General features: G+C 36.9%; 1 protein-coding gene across 6 annotated transcripts in view; it reads right to left on the bottom strand.

Moving 5' to 3' along the window:
* Nt5b (5' nucleotidase B) overlaps nt 1–25,137 on the bottom strand; it is a 580,494-nt gene that overhangs the window by 483,264 nt on the left and 72,093 nt on the right. Inside the window, exon 2 of one of the 6 annotated variants that reach the window (XM_090391852.1) lies at nt 22,829–22,949. The exons of 4 other annotated variants lie outside the window; for them this stretch is intronic. The gene's annotated coding sequence lies outside the window, so the exon portion shown is untranslated. Of the gene's footprint in view, nt 1–1,873; nt 1,986–22,828; nt 22,950–25,137 lie in introns of those variants that run through there. One more of the 6 variants, XM_090391855.1, reaches the window with a different exon arrangement.

The following is a 25,137-nucleotide window of genomic DNA, read 5'->3' as shown; positions in this document are numbered from 1 at the left end:
CCCGCATTTACATCTGTCATAAGTGTTCGAAGGCATGGTGGACGTCCTGAACAGGAACCTCCTTCAGTCTCTGGGTCACACTGAGTTGGATGTCCTCAATGATCTCCCCCTTTCAAGGCACAATTCATCTTTAGGAAGAGGAAAATGTCTAAGGGAATCAAATCTCATGAACAGGGGGATGTTCAATTAAACAGATGGAGTTCAAAGCCAGAAACTGATTCACAGGCAGAGCACAGTGTGCGGGCATGTTATCGTGCAATGCTGTTGTGGAACAGTTCTTTCCTGACACCATGCAGGGGTACAGGCATTACATTACTTCTAAATAATACTGACCATTCACTGTGGTGCCCTCAGGAACAAATTCACAGTGGATAATTCCAGCAACATTGAAAAAAAAAAAATCACCATTGTCTTAATACATGAATTTTGCAACCGGATTTTCTTCTGCGAAGAAGACTTTCCACACCATACCATACTCTAACATTTCATTTCCGGATCCAACTGAAAACAGCAACTTTCGTCACTGGTGACAATTCTTTGCAACACATCACAATCTTGATCAACTGAATGGATGAAATTTTGACAACATGCAATCCAGTGCTTTCTCTGTTCGTGTGTCAACTGTGCAGCACAAACCTCAAACAAATCTCTTTCTAAGATTAATTTGCCCCTTTCCTTACAGAAACCAGGCTGTACAGTGAATAGCCTAGTGTTTATTTACCTGTTATGGGCAACAATTTCCCTAGCTTTTACCACATTTCCATTTGTCCATGCAGAAACTGGCTGTTCACAGCATGGTTCATCCTACGGCAACTCCCCCTCTTTAAACATTGAAACCAGAGGAACACCTGTGCACAGCTCAGCCAGTCATCATTGTAAATCTTTTTTTTTTTTTTTAGGTCTTGGTACACTTTTGTGGAGTTTTTCCTAATTTACATTAAAATTTTCTCACAGCTCTTTGCTCCATGATAAAACTTCTGATATGCTCCACTCACACACTCTTACTTCAACAGCTGCCACATGAAAACAGCTGCATCACCTGACTCGAAAGTTGCTCCTGCAATTAAAACAGACTAGTAGTCAAAACTATAAACACGTTTGTTAGTTTTATTCAAAGGGCTGTCCTGTAAAAAATCAATCTCATTACTTAACGGACACACTGTGTATGCTGAGGTTGATGACTTTACATGCCTTAATATTCCATAATGCAAAGTACACTTCCTTTCAGACCTGCATGGGGGGGGGGGTCACTATCCATACTGGTTTCAATTATTGATGATATCATTGGTTCAATACCCTCAGGATTCCAAAAGCTCATGAGTGACAAAAAAAAAAAAAAAAAAGCCACTCTCTCTCTCTCATGTTGCTGCACACATGCAATTTCTATCTAAGTGCCCCTGTAATGATCCGGATGAGTGTGGTTCTTTTATGATAATAAAAATTTAAATTATTTGAAATTTCTTAAATAAATTTTGACAGAACAGCCACACGCTGGTTCGCTAAATGTAATGAACCGGGAATGTTGACCAGGCAGGATAATCGTTAAAAACCAGAATATTTAAAAAATTCTCAAAGGTTTTTTTGAGAATTTACTTTATCAAAAGTAAATTTTGATAAAGCCACTTCACTTTAATCATTGAATATAATAATACAGGGATTATAGCCTTCTCACCGACCAGAATCGCTAACAAAATTAAAATGAATTTTAATTAAAATTTATTTGAACTAAAGTTTAAAAAATACTTGCATTTTACAAGTTACTAAATTCTTAGTAACTTGTAAAATTTTTTAATAATTTTTATAAGTGGAACTTGTAAATATGCTTGGAATGCATTTGAGGAAAGAGAGGAATTGTATGTGAGAGACCGCTTACATTTGAATGAGGAAGGAAGTAGGCATCTGGAGTGATTGCTGTTCTGAATGAGTCAGTGTGTCCCAGGGAGGATGATAGCAGGGGTGGCTGGCCTCTTGTGGAAATGGATACTTGGGAGAAGGGAGATGACATCAGGTAACACTGAACCCAGTGGAGTCTAGAAGGGATAATGCCAGGAGTATAGGGAATAAGGGAGAGGAATTGGTGGTGCAGATAGCATCAGCCTGGCCAAAAGTTATTGGGATCACTGAGACGTGGTTGACAGAAGGGGATAATAACAGGAATAGAAGTCGCTGGGTACAGCATTTTTCGTCAGGATAGAATGGGAAAGCATGGTGGTAGGGTTCTGTTTATGATATGTGATGACCTATGTCCTCTAAGAGTGGAGGCATTTAGAAGGAAGTGAGACAAATAATTTTGAGAGCATATGGTGTGGGGTAGAGGTAGGCAAGACAGGATATTTAGTGGGGTGTTGCTACAGACCCAGGAGCACAGAGGATGGGGACCAGGAGATGTTTAGACAGTTAGGTTTGCCAAGTGCAAGAAGAATGATTGTTATGGGAGATTTTAACTACACTAGTATAAATTGGAGAGAAGAAGATGCAAGTAGCAATAGGAGAATGGAATTTCTAGAATTCTTGAGGGACAAATGTCTTAGGCAACATGACAGATGGAACAAGAGGTTCAAGAGTTTTGGATTTGGTTATAGCATCAGAAGAGTTGATAATAACTGAGATTACATCTCTCCCACCAGTTGGAAAGAGTGACCATATGGTTTTGACTTGGAAAATTAATAGACACGCAGGAGTATCAAAGAGACGGGAACTTATGTGGAATTATAATGCAGGTGATTATAATAGTCTTAGACGTCAACTTCGGGAAGTTTCATGGAGAGAGGAATTGGAAGGCCAAGATATCATTATTGTGTGGAAAATTATGAAAGAATATTTGTTAGCAGCAATGGTAAGTTATATACCACAAGTGAAGAGGAGGACACAATTTGGAGTAAAGTGATGACAAACAATCTTAAACAGGAATTGCATGTGAAAAAGAGGACATGGAAGCGATATAAGGAGACAGGTGAAGAGAAGATGCATGAAGAATATAAGACACAGGCCAGAAGAGTGACTAGTGTGGTAAGGAAAGTGAAACTGGAATATGAGAGGAGATTGGCCCTAAGATCCAAAAGAAAATCCTGGGGAATATTTTAGCTATGTGGCCAGTAGGAGGAGAAATGACTGTGGAAGAATGATATTGTGCAATAAAAATGGGAATAGAGTGACTGATGCAGAGGACATAGTGGAATTGTTCAATGAACACTTTATTGGAGTATTTCATCCTAGAGGAGTCAGTTTTAATGCTAGATGGATAGGGCTGGTTCGAGGTTTAGAGGTACAGGAGGAGAGTGTGTGTTAGATACTGAGTACTCTGGATGTCAGTAAAGATTTGGGACTGGATGGTATTTCACCACGAGTTTTGAGAGAATGTGCTAGGGAACTCACAGTGCCTTTATCCTGGCTTTTCAATGAAAGTCTGGCTGCGGGAAAGGTGCCCAGGGAATGGAAGGAAGGTAAGATAGTGGCATTTCTTAAGGGTGGTAACAGACTGGAAGTGTCTAATTATAGGCCAGTCTGTGTGTCATCAGTAGTTGTTAAGATCTTGGAGAAAGTAGTGAGGGACCGTATATCTGTGAGAGTGAACATGGATTTGTGAAAGGGTGCTCTTGTTTTAGCAATATGCTAGCCTTTTATAATAAAGTTACAAGAACATTAGATGAGGGAAAGGCATATACTGCCATTTTCTTAGACTTAGCGAAGGCATTTGACAGGGTGCCACATAATAAGCTGATATTTAAGCTGCAGCACATGGGTCTGGATGTCAGATTGGTCAAATGGATTCAGGATTGGCTGTCTGATAGGTATCAGAGAGTTGTGTATGGTGGAGCAGTTTCAAGGAGGCAGAGGGTTACAAGTGGGGTCCCACAGGGCTCAGTACTAGAACCTATATTGTTTAACCTTAATATCAATGACATTGCCAGTGGATTGCAAGGGGATATTCAGTTGTTTGCAGATGATGCGAAGCTGGGAAGGATTATCAGTAATAGTGCAGATTTGGCAGCCCTGCAAGAGGATTTAAATAAGCTAGATAGATGGGCAAATGAATGGGGGTTTTGGTTTAATGCAGCAAAATGTAGGGTCTTGAGGTTTCGGAAACATCGATGGAATGCTGTATTCTCTATGGGAGGAGTTATACTGGAGGAAGTAGGGGAGACAAGAGATCTAGGGTTGATGATTGATAGAAACCTGAAATTTAGGGGACATATTGCAAAGGTAGTGATGGTAACACAAAGGATTGCTGCAATTATGAGAAGGACACTGACCTGCAAAGATAAAATGGTTATCATTCCATTGTATAAGACTCTGATCAGACCACACTTAGACTATTGTTCTCAGATCTGGTCCCCAGGATTTGAAGGGGATAAATTAACTGTGGAAAGGATACAAAGATGGATGACAAAGATGGTTTCAGGACTGTACAAGGATAGTTATGAGGATCGGCTGAGGGAATGTGGACTTCAGAGTTTCGTGGATAGAAGAAGAAGAGGTGATATGATTGAGACTTTTAAACTGTTGAGAGGTGGTTACAGAGGTGGTTGACACTGGGGAGTTCTTTTGCTTGGTTGAACAGCGGGAAGGAGTGATGACAAGAGGTCATCCCTGGAAGTTACGAAAGGAAACTGTGAGCAAGAGGGTGAGGAGTGGTTTCTGTGAGTGGAGGGTGGTTGAACCGTGGAATGCATTGCCTGATGGAGTGGTGAGAGCGAGAACGGTCAATGAGTTTAAGGAGTGGTATGATAGACTTTGTGTTTCTTAAGTTGGGGGGGGGCCCTCCCCTCGATGAATCTTGACAGACTTTATGTTCTTAGGAAGGACCTCCCACGATAAGTCTTTTGACTCCATGGAGGCCTGAATAATAATAAAAGTAATAATAAAAATAATAATAATAACTATCTTTTAGGAAAATAAAAGAAAATCAAGATAGATGAGAAAATTATAAAAGATTTCAGAAATAATTAGAACATTTAATATAAGTATTCAAAAAATAACATCTTTACAAAATAACAGAAAATTAATAAAATTACATAAATATACTTCAATTTTTTTTTTATTAAAATTTTATTGTTTTTGATTTCATATTCACAAAATTAGAAATAATGGTCTTAATGTCTAATTCCACACATATATCATTTTCAATAGCTATTAATGCCAAACTAACAAGCCTTTTTTGAGGCATACTTGTTCTTAAGTAGGTTTTAATCAATTTCAACTTGGAAAAAGAACGTTCACTGCTCACTACACTCACAGGTAAGGTTAATAGTATTCTTAAAGCAATTGAAAAGTTACGGAAAGATAAATTATTGGACACAATAAAATTAAGAATATCGAAAGGGTATTGAATATTTAAATTATCCTTCCGAAAAATATCCCGTTAAGCACATAACTCTCGTCATATAGTTCTATTGCATTTACGCCTTTATTCTCACCGTCCTTCAAGAGAATCACTAAATCGTCACAATTTTTTCGTAAATCTTCGTTATTAGTTTGCAGTAATCTATACAAGAAATTGAAATTACAAATTACCATAATATGTTTTTAGTTGTTCAAAACGTTCTATTAACGAACACATTGAAACATCTAGAAGTGTATAAAACACATTCACTCTAAATTTATCTTCTGGCGTTTCGTCATGATGCTCGTAGTCAAATTGTTGTGTCTTCTTTCATCATCAAACTTCTGTACCAGTTCTAAATTCTTGTTCTCCATCCACCTCTTCACTCAGTTCTTTTGCCATTTTTAGAACTTCTTTAAAATTTGTATCTGATCGATACTCTTGTAAGAATATTTTTAAGTTTTCGATAGATTCTAAAGCAAGTGTAATGTTCATATTTATATTTTTGTCTTGAAGCATTTTACTCACAGAGATTATTCGGTTAAGTAAATCATGCCAAGTTATAAGACAGCAATTAAATTTGTAGTCCTCTATTTTAGCACATAATGTTTGTACTTCATGCTGAGTTTCTTTATTAAAATTTTCATTATTTAAAATTTCAAAAAGTGCATCATAAATTTCTCATAACTGATATCGTAGAGGGCATATTGCATTAATTTTACTTTCCAGTCGCATTTCTGATGGCTATTTCAAAGTTCAATTTTTTATGAACTTTAAAAAGATTGCCCAACGTTTGTAAGAGAATGAAAAGAAATTGTATATTTCTTGAATAATTACAAAGAAACGAATTGTATCTGCATTCACTTTTTGCTGCATCGTTAACGATTAAATTTAGAGTATATGCAGCACATGGCACGTAAAAAGCTCGAGGATTTTTGTTCAAAAGCAAATTTTCAAGCCCATATTTTTTCCTTTTCATAATTTCCCCATTGTCATACCCTTGACTTCGCATTCAATGGGAATGTTCCATTTTTCCAGTTGTTCCATTATTATTGCACATAAATACGTCCTGTGGAATCTGATATATCTGAAAATCTAAAAAGATTTCCATGATCTTGATAATTCCATTGTCAAAGGAAACAAAGCGAATAATAATGGTCATTTGTTCTGTTTTATTTGCATCAGGTGTACAGTCTATTCCATAATCTAAAATTATGGAATAATATTTAGATTTTCAAATTGATAATAAAATTGTATCCCTGATTGCGTTACTTAAAGTTTCCAATATTTCATTTTGACTGTCTTTACTCAAATAGTGTACTTTATTGTTTCGTTGTAGGGCCCTTTCAACATGATTTTCCATAACGAGATCAAACTTCGCAAACAGCTTGATTAATTTTAAAAAATTGCGTTTATTCCTTTCATATAATTTATCAGATGATCTGCAAAAAGCTAAATTTTGGCTACCAAGGAATTTTATAATTTCAATCAAGCATTCTAAAACAGTCGTCTAATGTTTCTTTTCCATTTCATATATGCTTTCAGCTGGCAATCAATAGTAGTTTTGTTTTTTAAACTTTTATCAAGTTCCTTCCATTTTAAGAAATTTTTCATGTGAGTTAAACTAGTCTCATGTCTATGCAAAGCTGTACTTACAATTCTCCAATCGTTGTAACCTTCTACAAGACTACTTGATTCAGTAGGGGCGAAAAGTTTGCAGCAAAAGAAAAAAACAGAATTTAAAGTTTCAGAATAAATGAGCCATGTTATTGGCACGAATTTCCTGTTTTCCATTTTTCTATTATAATACATGTCACCAAATTTACAACCATATGTATCTCTGGGATATATTATATTTTTCTTTTGAACAGGCCCCATTTCAATTAAAACAACTTGTAATTTGTCATCAATATTTCCCCATTCACCTGATCTTCTAAATTTACAGAGACTAGCAATGTGTTAGTCTCTGTAAGATTTCGTGGTCAACTACAACTAAATCTTCTCCTAGCTGTTTTTCACTTAAATCATGCATCTTGTTATCTTGTTCAATAGTACTTTCATGCAAACTGGATGACGTGCACAGTTCTTCAATTCTGATTTTTGATGTATCGAGTTGGTTACAATCTGCATCAGATTGTAACCAAACTCGATAATAAATATTTTAATAAATATTTATATAAATAAATAATCTCTTAATAAATATTTTAATAAATTTATTAAGAGCCCCAGTTTGTTTCTTAATATCTGCTTCTTTCACAGCATGACGCTTACAATTTTTACGATCAAAGAGGTGGCAATATGCAATTTTTTTAAATTTTTATTCGGTGTATCCAGCCTTATTTATTTTAATATTGATCATTCTAAGAATTTTTTGATTTTATGATAAAAATTTTGTTTCTTAAAAATGAACTTATGAACCAGCAGTGGCACCCCTTTGTAGCAGTGCCCGCATGCCCACTTCCACCGGCCCTGGCTGTTGGGATACTAAAGCATCAATTGCCTCAGTATCCAATAATGACTTTTGCATTAATTTAACTTTGGTATTTTCCTGGGTCTCATTCCAACTGATTAGATATCAATAAAGTTCAAAACCAATTTGGATAATGACCCTCCCATAAAGCATACCGTTATGCATGTCTGAAAAGGAAGCATGCTTTGCATTATGGGATGCTAAGGCAACCAATCAAGATTTTTTTTTTCTAAGTTGGTGCATCTGTCATAAGCATCCATGTGAAATTGCATGTCATTCTATCAAGTAGTTTATTTTATACAACTGTCTGAAGCAAAAGTGTTGTCTGTATCCCTTGAAATGGATAAAATTGAGTATTGTGTGGATATAAAATTCTTTGTAAAAGAAGATTTAATGCCAAAAGAAATTCATTCGAAGTTCATAAAAGTTCATGGACACTCCTCTCCTTTGTTTTCGACAATTAAGAAATGGTCTGCCGAGTTTAAACGTGGCCATACCAGCATTCAAGATGATCCACATGAAGGACATCCAAAAAGTCTAATAACACCAGTCATCCAGTACCATGATATGGTACTGGATGACCGGCAAGTCAAAGTGAGTGAAATTGCTCAGACTATAGGCATTTCAAAAGAATGTGTAGGATATATTTTGCATGAAGAATTGCAAATGAAAAAGCTTTGCGCAAGATGGGTGCTAACAGCAGATCAAAAACACACTCGCATGAAAATCTCTGAACAGTGCTTGGAGTATTTTGACAAGAATAAAACTGATTTTGTGCATCGATTTATTACTATGCATGAGACTTAGATTCACCATTACATTACACACCAGAATCCAAATAGCAGTCAAAACAGTGGACAGAAGCTGGTTGTTCGGAGCCAAAGAAGACAAAGTTGGTTCCATCAGCAGGAAAGGTCGTGGCATCACTGCTTTGGGATGCTAAAGGCATTTTGTTTATTAATTATCTTGAAAAGGGTAAAACAATAACCGGGGAATATTATTCCAATCTTTTAACCAGACTAGACAAAAAATATCGTAAGAAAAGACCCGGTTTGCAGAAGAAAAAATCATCTTTCATCAGGACAATACACCTGCCCACAAAGGTGTTTTGGCAATGGGAAAATTAAGGGATCTGCACTATGAATTGTTGGAACATCCACCCTATTCCCCAGATTTGGCTCCCTCTGACTTCTAATCGCTTCCCAAAACTAAAACTGTTTCTTTCTGGTCAGCATTTTTCTTCGAATCAAGAAGTGATTGCAGCTGTAGAGGGATATTATGCAGATCTTACTGAGAATCTGGGATAATAGCACTGGAGCATCGCTGGAATAAACGTATTAGTGTTAAGGGAGATTATGTTGAAAAATAAAAATAATTTTGAAATTATAAATCTGTTTTATTCATTGTTAGGCTGAGAACTTTTCAGCCACCCTCGTACTTTGCAACCAAAGGAACAAACTTTTTTATAATAATAATCATAATTATTATTATTTTATGGCATCTACATGGAGTCCAGAGCCTCAATGTGGGAGATCCAAATTACCATTATACACACAAATTCTATCATATCCTTGAATCCATTCACCATCAGGGAACTCGCAACCAATTCTGGCAATCCATTCCACTCACACTCACTACTCTCCATGCAAAAAATGTAGTCCTCACACCCATACTAACCACACAAGTTCCAAGGATGGCCCCTAGTTCTCTACTTGTCATATATTAAAAAAATTTCACTTGCATTAATTTTATAAAACCCCTTTAATATCTTAAAAGTTTCTATTGTGTCCCCTCTTTTCTACCTATTCAACTAAACTTTGTAACCCACAAAGCTTCAAACTATTCTCAGAGCGAATATTCCACAGACCTGTCAACATCCTGCTCCTGGTCTCCAAGAAACCAGTTGAACAAATCTGTGTGTAGTGGTCAAGATGTGCTGAATCATTGCCTTATAAAGAAGGATAATAACTCCACTATATTTACTTGTTAGTGTGTTTTTCAACATCCAATTAATTTGTTGAGCTATTTTACCAACTTTTGATATATGCCCTCTGAACTTTAACTCTTTGTCCACCATTATCCCCAAGTTCCTAGCCCCATCAATTTCCTGCAATCCAATACCATCAATATGATACAATGTATGCAACCCTTTCAACCTGAAGTGCATAACCTTACATTTTGCAATATTAAATTGACGATGCCAATTTATTTAAATCATCCTGAAGGATAGCTACATCACCTCTATCAATTATTGCTTTCCCCAGTTTTGCATATCAGTAAACAACTGAATACCCATCTTAAACTGCTAACCACTCGACCACCAGTCTGGGTGGACGAGTGGTTAGCATATCCACTTTGTTGCCAAAAGGCTGAGGGTTCAAATCCTGCCGTGAGCATGGATGTTTGTGATCGTCAGTGAAAATACTAGTGGTGGACAAATGGCATTGATGTAGATGATGCAAGTTTGCTGTAGTTTGTGAATTGAGTGGTGGAGATGGAGAGCTGTAGAGTAGGTGCCCTCTCTCAATAAGTCTTTGGACTCCTTGGAGGGGGGTGTCACTTAATAATCTTCTTTCACTACGCGTTATTCCCGCTTCCGACGCAAGGTCCGCGTGTTACTTATATGCAACTTCTTGTTAATACCACTCCCAGCCGACCTGTTGCCTGGTCTGCCACTGGGGGGGGGGGGGGTAAATTTTTTTGACTGTAGAGGCGTATGTTCACAGGGCCGGTTTGCCTGCTTGCGGGATGAAAAATGCCAGATAAACTAATTAAAGAGTAGCAGCCCTAGTATCAAACCCTCAGGTACTCCACCATATACTACTTTCTGGTATCTTGTCAGTTACCCCACACACACACACACATCCATGCTACTAGCCGCATATCCATTCCCATCTGCTCCAGCTTTTGTAATAGTTTTGCATGTGGTATTCTGTCAAATGTCTTGGAAAAGTCGAGCAGTATCATAGTGTAGCCATTACCTTTATCCAGTTCTGTTGTCACTTTATTATAAAATGTGAATAAATTACTAAGACAGGACCAACCATTTACAAAGCCATGCTGTCAACTATAGAGTATTACGTTCCTATACACCCATTGTTCTATTTTACCTTTCACCAACTTTTCCAATACATGAACAACCACTCTTGATATATTAATTGGTCTGTAATTTTCTAATCCGGTCCCACTGTTGTTTTCACATTCATATTTTTAAATATGCTGAACACCTCCTGTTCATTTACCTCAATTGTCATATGTCTCTGTAACAGAGTAATATAGAGTATTACATTCCTATACACCCACTGTTCTATTTTACTTTTCACCAACTTTTCCAATACATGAACAACCACTCTTGATATATTACTTGGTCTGTAATTTTCTAATCCAGTCCCACTGTTGTTTTCACATTCATATTTTTAAATACGCTGAACACCTCCTGTTCATTTACCTCAATTGTCATATGTCTCTGTAACATCAGTAACTGTAAAATATCCACCTGAATAATACACTTTTGAAAATTGATCACTCAGCAATCAAAAAATTTTTTTTTTTTTTGGCTCAGTCACCTTCCTACCATAGTCATTTTTCCTCCTACTTGCTACATAACAAAAAAAAAACCCTTTTGGGTTTATTTTGGCCTGTTTAGCTAATTCTCTCTCATAGTCTGATTTGGCCATTCTCACCATACTAGTCAGACTGCAGTCACCCTTTCTTGCTTGCATTTTGTACTACTCATGAGTATGCTGATCACTTTTATCTTTATATTATATTTCTTTACAATGTTTTTTTTTCCACTTCTTGCTTTACTATTATTATTATTGTTATCATTATTACGTGACACCTCCAAGGAGGGCATCTACTCCACAGCTCTCTTTCTCCACCACTCAATCTACCAACTTCAGCAAACTGCAACTACCATCATCATCTACACTGACGCCATCTACTGCCCACCACCATCACTAGTATTTTCACAGACAATCATAACTATCCATGCCCATGGCGGAAATTTGAACCTGTAGCCTTTTGGCTGGAAAGAGATACACTAACCACTCAACCAACCAGGCTGATAATATCCCTACTCATCCAGTAAATTCCCACTTAGCCTCAACACATGGACCACTTAGTTTATTTTCCTGACTTTGGGTCAGTCTGATACTGCTACTCTCAAGCAATCTCTGACGACTTGCCATGCAGCACTGACATTCTTTCCTTGTAGTGTCTCAAGCCATAGCACCAGAAACATCATGAGGAATTTTGGCACCTATGGCCAAGAAAGAAAATTGCGCTGTTCTAAAAAAAAACTTTAAAAATCTCAACTTTTGCACCTATGGCCGGAGCCACATTGGCCATAGCCTCACTACGCCTCTGCATAGCACTGTTCCAAGATAACTATTGTCTCTCACAATTACCAGCCTTATAGTTGAATATAAATCCCTTCTTGAAAGAGAACTCTACATGTCTGGCAACTTCCCAGAACAAGACTGCATGGTCACTCTCCCCAATTGGGGACAGAGTGTCTACCTTGGGTATGGATATATCTTCTGATGCTTCACCTATCTTGCCATGCCCCCTTTCCTCCCTCCAATCAATGTCCCCATAGTTAAAGGCTCCAATAATAATTATTTTGCCTACATTATTATTATTATTATGTGACACCTCCAGGGAGTCCAAAGACTCAGAGTGAGAGTGTGCCAACAGCATTGAACGATTAATTCCAGTCCAACTACTAACCGCACTCAAATATGCTTAACTTTTTGGGTGAGCCATTAGTAGCAGAGGCTCTACCAATCGACCAACCTTGTGGTAATCTGCCGATACATGGCATCTTCCGAAGGACCCCCCCCCTGGTCTACAGCAGCAATGAACAATATATTTTGTCCTATTGACTTCTTTCTTGCATCAAACAGCCTGGAACCATTTTCCTCAGACTTAAAATCCTCTTTAACTTCTAATTTTGTTGGTTGTAATTTTTCAGCAATATCCCACCTCCTGTCAGGTTCCCTCTATCCTCCCTGAAAATACAATATCCTTTACATTCTATCCCTGTAACTATATCATATTCAGTTAACCAGGTCTCTCTGATGCCTATAATTTTTAGCCAAGTTGAGCTGACCAATGCCAAAAACTCCTCACCCTTATTCCTGATACTTCTTGCATTCGTGTACATACATTTCAACATCCCTGTGTACCCATAGTTACTCTTGTGTAATGTCATTACCAACCCATTCAAACTAGAAACCTGTGAAATCCCATTCAGCATTACATAATCACTACTGTACACATACTTATTTATTGGGGTGGGGGGGACACATGCTGAGTTCATCCTCCCTAATATCTCTGGTTTCCCTGGTTTTGCACTACCACACTTTTACTAAACAGCACTTTCTCCAAATATCTAACTCCAAAACTATTTAAATATAGTCCATAGGGCATGTATAAAAGTCATTTCATCCATTAAATTCACTCCATACATCAATAAACTGCACACCATTCCTCCTGCACAATCTTCTCATCGACTCATTAGCAATCATGGCCCTTCTCAGTTCTGTGCTATCATACTGAGGTAGCAGACTCACAATCTTTACTTTCTTACTCTTCATTTTTGCTTCTGCTAACAACTCTTTCATATCTTCTCTCATTGCACATTTCTTGCCTTTCAAATCATTTGCGCCTGCGAAAACAATTAACTCATTTGCTTCTTTCTTCTGCATACTTACAGCTTCACTAACATCCTTTATCTTCGTACCTGAAAAACAAGCTTTCATCACTTTCTCATAAGTATACCTCTTATAATCGAATCCCCATATAATACTATCTCTTTTCTACCAGTTTCTCGCACGTTCATGCTTTTCCCATTCACTCTTACTTTCATTCTCAGTCCTTCTGTACCACATGCCAATCATTTTTCCAGTCATTTGAGTTCATATTTTAATTTTAATAATACAATACTCTTATTCAAATTTATTTGTGCTATTTCCCAATGAAGTGAAACAAAGTTTTTTCACAAAACTAGTCAAATTAAACATAGTTTATTTTTGACATATTTGTGTATGGTTAATACTGAAAAATAGTGATTCTAACAGTACTCTAAAGCCTATTATTTGGCTAAAATATACTATACTAATGATGTGTTCTATATTTGGCAGCATAACCCAAACATATTAGATAAATTCTCCCCTAACTCAACAGCTAATGTCCCAGAGACCAAATTTGCTATAGAAAAAGGAAATAATGGTCTGCCCTTCCCAGACACTTGCAATAACAAGTTTCCCAATGGAATCCTTTCTTTGATAGTATACAAAAAAACTTACTACAACAAGTAGGTATATTTATAAATATTCTCATTACTCCCATCCCTTCCCCAACAAAACAGCATTATAAAAACACGTGTATGTGCACACACACACGTATGTGTCCTGCCCATAAAAGGTTATAAGCCTATGTTCAGCTAAACTTGAATATTCTTATCTAATCACTACAATTCCAATAAAATTAGCAAAATACTTAATCTACCACACCTTACATACAGAAAACTACAGCCTAACTCATCATTGTGTAGTACCATCATAGTATCTTGCACACCCCGTGATGGTAGATATCAGGATGACTTTATATTATATATTACTTTACTTCCTACTTAACTACCTACTTCCCACTGACAATTTTCCTCCAAATTAGTCTGTTATTTATTAGGAACAATATTGTCAGGCATATTTCAGTCTCCTAAGGCACTTTAAACCTTGAATCCACCTATCTTGGTCTTCCTGTGGGTCTCTTTCCAGCCATCCTGGAATGAAGCACCTGCTTTGCTAACTTTTCCTCTTACTTCTTAAGTTCTGTTTAAACAACTACATCACCTGAGAATAGCTCTTAGATAAACTGCTCACACATTCCTGAATATCAACCATGTTAAAGTTCCTTTGCTTCATTTTTGCTATTATTATGCCGCCCTCAATAACTGTAGTCTCTAAACTTTGATCAACTTTTATCATTCTAACCAAGCTATCAGGATCCATAAGTTGAAATTGGTTTGAATAATGTCTTGTATACAGCTAATTTAGTATTTTTCACTAATTTCTCACTTATTCTATATAGTTACTCAGTTGACTCCCCACCATATCAGTTTTGCTTATTCTGTTGTCTATTTCAGTATTGAATTTCCTACCCTCAGAAAAAAATTGAGCTAAATAGTTCAAATGTTTTACTTGTTCTATAGGTTCTCCCTTCAAGATACAGCTGAAATTTTCAAAATTCCTGCCTATTTTCACAGTTTGAAATCCTGATTTGCATGCAAATTTGGTATAGTAGTTCTTCAATTTTAGTTAAGTAATCCTCAAACTTGTACTAGATTTATTTAGGAGTATAAATCTAATTATGCTTTACTTTACTGAGCTGAATTTACATCTCCAATTTTTATCAAGCCTAATGCTACTTTCCTTCATAATGGAGATCCATATAAGTAATGAATAATAAGAGACAGCATGCACTCTAGTCTTACTCCTGAATTCATGTCAAACCATCTTATGATATATCCAGTTCTAACTGCAGACTGGCAACTTAAATATAAACTACATATTACTCGATACATCACATGTCCAACATAACTGTAGTGCTGCATCAACTTTTTTCTTGGCACCTTCCCATTATTTCTCGAATATTTACAATCTATTTACTACCTTACAAGAGGACTTGAATGGATTGCATAAATGGGCAGGTAAGTGGAACTACCAGTTCAATGTTGCAAAGTGTAAGGTTTTCAGATTTGGAAAGCAATGATGGGATGCAAAGTATACACTTGGTGGGAGAATCTTTAAAGGAAGTAGAGGAGATGAGAGATCTAGGAGTGATGGTGGATAAGGACCTGAAATTCAGGGTCTACATTACACAAGTTGTGAAGACATCGCATCGGATAATGGCAATGATGCAGAGGACCCTGACATGTAGAAATAGAGAGGTTATGATGCCATTGTATAAGGCCTTGATCTGCTCATATGTATTATCGTGCACAGATTTGGTTACCAGGTTTTCATGGTGACGAGGATATATTAGAAAGGTCCAGAGAAGATTCACACACAGGAATCTAAATTCTGAACAGGAATCTAAAAGTTGTCCAATTGGATCATGCAGACTACAGAGTATACAAAAGAAGCATAGAGGAGGTCAGTGGTCTTTGGAATGTAGAGTATGAGGAAAGATTGAGAGAATATAAGTCAAAGCCTCGTGAATAGGAGGAAGGGGGGGGGATATGATTGAGGGTTGTTATCAGGTCGACATGGAAGAGATTTTTAGAATGGGAGAGGTGGAGGTAGAACAAGATGCCATCACTGCAAACTATATAAGGAGGATGTGAGAAGAGGAGTGAGGAGCAGGTTTTTTGCATAGAGAGTGGTTGGTGAGTGAAATGCATTACCTGAGTGTGTTGTGAATGTAGACACATTGAATCAGTTTAAAGCACAGCAGGATGAGCACTGTGTGCAATAGTATGTACCTCCCACGATGAGTCTCTGATTCCATGGAGGTCAGATGTTAATAATAATAATAATAAATAATAATTTGTGTTGAGTGAAAATCTGATTCTGACAACACCTATTTGGCTTGCATCCAGATTGACCTACCTCAAGTTTAATTAACCTCATCTCAAGTATGCTTGCATCAACTTACCCAGTGTAGAAAAGTAGTCTGTCATTGGAGGTGATTAATGAAAAGATGATTGTGTGTTCGTCCAGTTCAGGCATATTAAGTGTGTACAAGGATGTATGTATAAGTGAGGCCACAATGTATTTAGTAAGGCAATAAACTCAACTCCTTTGTGTTCTTTATATTCCTGGCATTTGTGTACAGACATAATAAGTTACCATCATAAGTTACCTCTATGCTTCTTTTGTATACTCTGTAGTCTGCATGTCCAATTAGACAACTTTTAGATTCCTGTTCAGATCATGCAGACTACAGAGTATACAAAAGAAGCACAGAGGTAACTTATGAGGGTATTTATTATGTCTGTACACAAATGACAGGAATATAAAGAGCACAAAGGGGTTGAGTTTATTGCCTTGCTAAATATATTGTGGCCTCATACTCGTATTAGTGAGACCAAGCTCTCAGAAGCAGATATACTACTGGTATTGAATGTAAAGTATATAGTATATTTTTAGGAAGGTCAGACAAGATAGAAGATGGGTAGATGCTAATAATACCAGACGATTCAAGTTCAGTTAGGGTAGAAAGCTATGATTCGATATCAGAATTAGATTTCCACATAGCAATGAGATTGAATCGATATGTGTGAGATAGAGTCTAACAAGATCAAATACATGGTGGGGTGCTGTTACATACTTAGCGAATCAGTTGCTAGTGACAATGAAATGCATCACTAAATAAAACTAAGTATTAAATATAATAAGTATTAAACAATTAACTAATGTGGGTTAATCGTTTAACCCATGAAGACTTTAATTTTCACGAAAATTTAAACCACATGAAAAGAATTAAGCCAAATTTATTGAGCTGTTGCATGACAACCTCCTTAAGCAGCCTGTGACAGAAGGCACTTGTGGTCAAAGAGTATTAGACCTGATTACAGTGATAGAGGAGAGTTTTCAATAAAAGTAGTGACTGTTCTACCACCAGCTGATGACAGTAATCATGCATTAAGAAGTAGCTAAGTGCATGGATATTCCATTTAGAAAAGGTTAAATGCTAAACTACAAATCAGGAAATTATAACCAATCGACGAAAATGCTATTCAATTGTATGGTCTTCGTTGCTAGCTGAGAAGGATGTCAGCATGAAAAGTATTTAAAAAATACACTAATGATGCAGTTTTGGAATGTGTTCCTGGTGTTTCAAGAATGAACAAGGCAGGAGTGAAATGAATGTGCAGCCTTATTAAGCAAGAGATTCTTAAAAAAAAGATGAAGGAATACAATTGGATAAGGATGATATTATAAAAATTATAAGGCACAGTCCAGAAGAGTTACAATTGTACAGAAAGCCAAATGTAAGTGTGAAAAGAAACTAGATATGCCAACCAAAAACAACTCAAAAGAATTCTGTTGGTATGTTGAAGGTAAAATAAAGAATGAATGTGAAAGAATAATACTCATCAATGTATGGATAGTCTTCGGGTGGCAGATGCAGAAAAAAGATTGCTCAACTAATGAGTGGACATTTTCCTAAAAGCTATCAACTTAGTGTATGCAACACTGACCTCAAAACTACCACTACAGTGGAAGAAATTCAGGTATATAAGGAGGAAGTACTAGACATGTAGCATAAAGTGATAATGAATTTAAGAGTAGGGACCAATAGCATATCAACACAGATGCTGAAAGAGTGTTCAGCTGAATTGCCTGTATAATTTGAGTCTGAGCATAGGAAATATTCTGCATCAATCCCATTGCATGAGGGTGGTGCAAAGACCGATGCGTCTATTGACTTATCAGTATCTCTGGAGTGGTAGCGAAAATTCTGGAAAAGTTAGTAAGCAAGAATTATTATTATTACCCCTCCAGGGAGTCCAAAGACTCATTGAGGGAGGGTATCTACTCTACAATCCTCCATCTCCACCAACCTTCATCATCTACTTGAACGCCATCTACCGCCAACCACCATCACTAGTATTTTCACAGACAATCACAAATATCCATGCCCACGGCAGGATTCGAACCTGCACCCTTTTGGCTGGAAAGCGGATACACTAACCACTTGGCCAACCAGAAGTTGCATAAAGAAATAGATTTGACATGAGAATTTATAATTTCAATGAAGAGTGAGTGGATTAAAAAAAAGTCATGTTTGAGTAACTCGCTCACGTTTTATAATAATGTTACGGTTGAGGTAAACAATAAATACACCATAATATTTTTGAAATTTGCTACCGTTTTTGACAGCATAAAAGGCTGTTGCATAAGTAGGAGGATAATGTAAGACTGGATTATAAATTACAAGTTTGGCTAGATGGCTTACTGATATATCAAAAAAAGTGATATTTGTACGGGGATGTGAATCTGCAAGATTTAAGGTGACCAGTGGTGTATACCCCTGGGATCAGTCTTTGGGTTTACTAAGGGAAAGATAACATTGGGAAGGATTTGAAATATTCAACCATTCTGATAATGCAAAGATGGGCATGGTAATCAGAAATAATAATGGCATATGATACTTGCAGAATGATTTGAATAAGTTGGACTGTGAGCATGTGAAAATGGCTACCAGTTTAATGTTAGTAAATGTAGAGTTATACACTTTGGTGTAATGCGACATCTAACAATCACATAGATGAAATTATGCCAGAAGAAACTGACCAGGTTGTAGATATCTTGGGAGTTTAGTAGATTTCATAAATACTAAAACTATGAATGGGAAATTCAGAGGTTCATAGCAAAGACTGTGAATACAACTCTGCGAATAACTGCAATGCTGAGAATTCATTACATCTCTTTACAAGGCCTTGATGACCTCACATGGACTACTGTATATAGGTTTGTTCTCCTGATTTTGAAGATGATGCAAATACAGAAGGGGGGGGGTATGGGAAAAAGTTGATGATATCGGGACTGTGATTATGAGGCGAGATTAACTTATAAAGTTCAAAAAGGATCGTACAGGATACAACAGCAGCTGGAAGTTTTCACTTTAAGGAGATTTGGAAGAGTACAAGAGGACCTCCATGAAAGTTGAGAATGAATGCAGATAAGAAGGGGATAAGGCTAGATTTTTCTCTCATTGAGTGGCACATGACTGGAATGGCCTGTCTTTGGAGGTTGTGAGTGCAGATAGTGTAAATGAATTTAAGAGAAAGTATGATATGTGGTGTAATAATAATAATGACATTCAATTTTTATGTGCATCCTATGAACAAAACTAAGTGAAATATCCTCTAAAACATGCTAACATACGATTATATACATATACTGTAAACAAGTAAGCAATAGGATGTGATTAAAAGTTACAAGAGCATTAGATGAGGAAAAGGCATATACTGCCATTTTCCTAGACTTAGCAAAGGCATTTGACAGGGTGCCACATGATAAGCTAATATTCAAGTTGCAGCACATGATTCTGGATGTCAGATTGGTCAACTGGATTCAGGATTGGCTCAACCATACACAGCTCTCTGATACCTATCAGTATCAGAGAGCTGTGTATGGCTGAGCAATATCAAAGAGGCAGAAGGTTACAAGTGGGGTTCCACAGGGCTCAGTACTGGGACCTATATTGTTTAACCTTTATATCAATGACACTGTCAATGGATTGCAAGGGGATATTCGGTTGTTTGTGGATGATGCAAAGCTGGGAAGGGTTATTAGTAATAGTGCAGATGTGGTAACCCTGCAAGAGGATTTGAATAAGATAGATAGATGGGCAAATGAATGGGGGTATCAGTTTAATGCAGCAAAATGTAAGGTCTTGAGGTTTGGGAAACATCGATGGGATGCTGCATACTCTATGGGAGGAAGTTATACTGGAGGAAGTGGGGGAGACAAGAGATCTGGGGTTGATGATTGATAGAAACCTGAAATTTAGGAGACATATTGCAAAGGTAGTGAAGGTAACACAGAGGATTGCTGCAATAATGAGAAGGACACTGACCTGCAAAGATAAAATGGTTATCATTCCATTGTATAAGACTCTGATCAGACCACACTTAGACTATTGTTCTCAGATCTGGTCCCCAGGATTTGAAGGGGATAAATTAACTGTGGAAAGAGTACAAAGGTGGATAACAAAGATGGTGTCGGGACTGTACAAGGATAGTTATGAGGATCGGCTGAGGGGGTGTGGACTGCAGAGTTTGGTGGACAGAAGGAGGGGGTGATATGATTGAGACTTTTAAACTGTTGAGAGGTGGTTACAGGGTTGACACTGGGGAGTTCTTTTGCTTGGTTGAACAGCAGGAAGGAGTCATGACAAGGGGCCATCCCTGGAAGTATGAAAGGAAACTGTGAGAAATAGGGTGAGGAGTGGTTTCTTTGCATGGAGGGTGGTTGAACTGTGGAATGCATTGCCTGATGGAGTGGTAAGAGTGAGAACGGTCAATGCATTTAAGGAGTGGTATGATAGACTGTATTTCCCAGGAGGGACCTCCCTCGATGAGTCTTGATAGACTTGTTTCTTAGAAAGAACCTCCCATGATGAGTCTTTTGACTCCATGGAGGTCTGAATAATAATAATAATAATAATAATAAACAGGTGTGATGAGTCAAATCGGAGTTGCATAAAAATTTGTGTTACACAGAGATTTGCAAAGTATCTTACATAAATATTGTTGTAATTCTATATTTGAGCATTTCTGGTTGAATATTATCCACTTCAGCTGCCTTTCCACATTTCTGATAGCTTTTTCTGCCTCAAGTATTACTGATATACTCCGGACTGCATTGCTCTTGAATATATTCTACGAGCATTCTGTCATTCCTTGTTTGACTTAAATATTTTAAAGTAATTACAGTGGGATATCTTTATCTTTATCTTTGTTGTGTTTTTTTTTTCATAACAATTTGCCATCTTTTTCATATTTATCTTCTACTAGGTGCTAACCAAAAGTTTGGGGAATTTTACTATTAAAAAAAAAAAAAAAAAAAAAAATTATCATATATTCCGTGTATAAGACGACCCCTACTTTTTCAAGCCCAAAATTAAAAAATCAATATTATAAACATCTCCACTGTCTAATCATACACTCAGGGGGAGGAGGTCCAAACTGTCTCTCTAAAGCTTTTCCATGTTCTTTAGCATAACTGATGACTTTTAACTTGAATTTTTGAATGACAATCGTTTTTTATTTTCAGTCATTTTTTATGGGCTAGTGCTCAAAATATTGTCAATGCATTAAATTACCCTGCCAACAAGTTGCAGAGTTATGAATGCTTTCAGAGTTCTGATTGGTTTATTCAGAATCAGCCATTAATGACATCAATCGACAGAGTTAACAAAGGCTAGTGATTGGCCTGTTCGCGGAGACAAGGTACCAGCAGTTTCACCATGGCAAACGTGGGTCTCTCAACCGTTTTCCCTCCCCTCCAAGTGTATAAGACGACCCCCAATTTTTAGTCTAAAAATTTTAGAAAAAAGTATTGTCTTATACATGGAAAAATATGGTACTTACCCTATTCATAGTTTCCACCGTTACCCTCAATACTATCAACATCATGCCCTTTCAGCTGGAATTTCTTCTTGGAAACAGGAAAAAAACTGCAGGAGGACAGGCAAATAGAAGGGATGAGGAATAGCAGTCATGTTTTTGGAAATGTCAAACAATGAGTGATGTGTGGGCAGGCATGTTGTCATGGTGGAGAACCAAGTCATTGCTCTTCCACTTGTCTGGATGTTTATGTCAAATGCTCTCCTTTAGCCACTTCAAAAACCTCACAATAAAACTTAGCATTGATAGTTTGGCAAAGGGAAGGAATTCCTTGTGGACAACACCACAGATGTCAAAAACATTTTCCAAACACATCTCTACATAGCTGGTAGTATTCATTTCCTACTCTGCTGTTTCGATTTCCAACAAGAGCCAACTAATTCCTTAATAGTCTTCTGTAAGACTGTAGGCACTAGTAAGTCAAAAGATTATAGTAATGCTATTACTATTCCCTGATATTTTAGGACTTATCTGAAAAAAAGCAGCCAAAACTTTAAAGAAATACAATTGATGAGTGTAGTTTTCAAACCCCTATAACAAGCTTGCCATCTTTATTAGCAATCCTAAAAATCAACTCTTGCATGTTTCAGTTCCATATGTATAGAAAGTTGTTTGCACTGCAAGCAGGCCTATTATTTGCTGTCACAACTTTGGTTGTGTTAGAAGATTCAGAAGACTGATGGCATGGAATATCTGTAGAATCTGATGCGGGGGGGGAGGGGGTATGCTTCATTGCAATAAGAATTGGATTTTTTTTTTTTTTTTGGAATCCACAGCTGCTCTTAAAAACCAGATTAACTAACCTAAATCAAAATAATAATAGGTGATACTCCCAATGATATGGTAAACCATAATTTTAAGACACCCAATGACAACCAAAGCAACTCACTAGCATTCAAAGGGAGCAGTCTTCTTAGGAGCTCAGGCTGTTCAGTTTAATTGTTATCACTTCCATTGTGTCATCAGTCTACATATGGAGATAACAGTTTTACATGATATCCTGATGATCTCTATGACAGAGAAAAAACACTTATGGTAACTCATCATTTACTGTCATTCTTCTATGTTATGCTAATTTCAAATTAACCTATCATCATAAGAAAAAACAGCATTTGGTCTTGTAGGGTTCACAAATTAACTACCTTTAGTTGAACCACAGCATGACATGTTATTTACAAAAATAATAAAAATAAATAAATAAAATTTTAAAAAGAAATAATAAATAATAGTTATTGCCTCCATAGCTCAGTAGCTATTGATGATATCCTTCAATTGGAAAGACTTGGTTTGAATCCTGTCTTGGAAGCAAGGCAGAGAGAGATCACTAACCTTTATTAGACCTTTCAACTGAAGATGAGTTATCTGATCTCATACAGAAGTGGCAGTGTTTTTTCTCCCTGAAACTCAGGTTTTTCATCTTTCAAAACAGAAAAAACTAGCTAGAAGAACAGAGGCTTCAAATTATAGGCCAATCTGTTCGTCTGGAGTTGTGGTCAAGGTGCTGGAGAAGCTAGTGAGGACAAGGATTCAAGACTAGATCGACAGTAGCAGAATTCTCTTTAATAGACAGTATGGTTTGCTAAAGGAAAATCATATTTTAGCAATCTGCTTACTCATTAATAACAAGGTGAAGAATGCAATGGGCAAGGGGGACACATATAGAGTTTTTTAGTATATTTAGATTTTGCAAAGTCTTTCACAACCTGAACAAGACTGTTTGTCTGTCTGATAGGTATCAGCAGGTTTTGTATGTGTGTGTGGGGGGGGGGGGGGATATCTCAGAGGAAAGTCACTAGTGGTGTGTCCTAAGGATCTGTTATGGGGCACTTGTTTAATTTGTATGAAAATGACATTAGAAAATATTTAAATGGTGATATATGTAGTTGTTTACAGATGATGCAAAGTTAGGGAAAGTTATGAGGGCCTAAATAGACTTTCTAAACAGACAAGCGTGTGGGAATGTCAGTTTAATGTAGAAAAATGTAAGGCTTTAAAATTTGAGAAACAAAAATGGAATTCAGAGTATACGATTGTGGAGATATTTTACAAGAGGTGGAGGAGATGAAAGATCTGGAGGTGATGGTGGAGAGGGACTTGAAATTTGAAGGACATTTTACTAAAATTCCGAGGACAACACAGAGATTATGGGAATGATGCACAGAACACTGATGTGTACAAGTAAGGATGTTTTGATTCCACTGTGCAAGGCTTTGATCAGGCTGCACATGAATTACTGTGCACAGATATGGTTGCCTGGTTTTCAAAACGATGATGATGAGATGTTGGAGAGAGAGTTCAGAGATGATCGACTAAGTTGGTTTCTGGTCTCCAGAATACAATGACAGATTGAGAGAATGCAAATTAGAGAGCCTAGTATATAGAAGGAAGAGCAGAGACATGATCAAGACAAGTTAGTAAGGTGCCATTCCAGATTAATGTGGATAAGATTTTTCATAGAATATCTGAAGATTGGGGAAGGGGGAGAGAATGAAAGGCCATCCCTAGAAACTTTATAAGGCAGGTGTGAGCAAGGGGGGTGAGGAGTAGATTTTTTGCATGGAGAATGGTGGGTGATTGGAATGCACTGCCTGAGAATGTGGTGAGTGCAGAGACAATGAATGCATTTAAGTCAAGTATGATCAACTACACATGTGAAAGAGAGACCTCCTGCAATGAGTCTCAACTCCATGGAGGTCTGCTGCTGCTGATGATGATAATAAACTTTTACTAACGTTCCTTAGATTTTTATTACATTCATTCACAATGCTCATCTTCCTAAACAGTTGTTAAAGTGATAATCAGAATATAAATCAATACTGAAATCTCTAAGAAAATACTGTGCTATACATAATTTTGAAACCAAATTTCTTCCTCAAACAGTGCTTAATCACTTGAGCAGTTATCTAGCACAAATTTGTCAAAATAAACAAAGACACTGCATATGGAAAAATAACATCCACTCATCTTTGGACACACAATTTAAAAAAAAAAAAAAAAAAAAAAAAAAATGTATTTGTGTGTGCAAGTGAGAAAGAGAGACAAAAGATAGGGGTTATAAAAATATAATTTATATACAAATGCAATGTTCTTGCTCCCAAAAATCTGATTTTCCAAATAAAGCAAATCATATGAATCTAAAAATGAAGATATTTATCTATTTATAACATAAATCTTTCACCAAGCAGGCTGAATCTACAA

This window comes from Typopeltis vanoorti, chromosome 4 (assembly GCF_054136105.1).
Source record: "Typopeltis vanoorti isolate ZY-2024b chromosome 4, IOZ_Tvanoo_1.0, whole genome shotgun sequence".
In the NCBI taxonomy this organism is placed as follows: Eukaryota; Metazoa; Arthropoda; class Arachnida; order Uropygi; family Thelyphonidae; genus Typopeltis; species Typopeltis vanoorti.
This window is presented reverse-complemented; position numbering and strand designations above follow the sequence as displayed.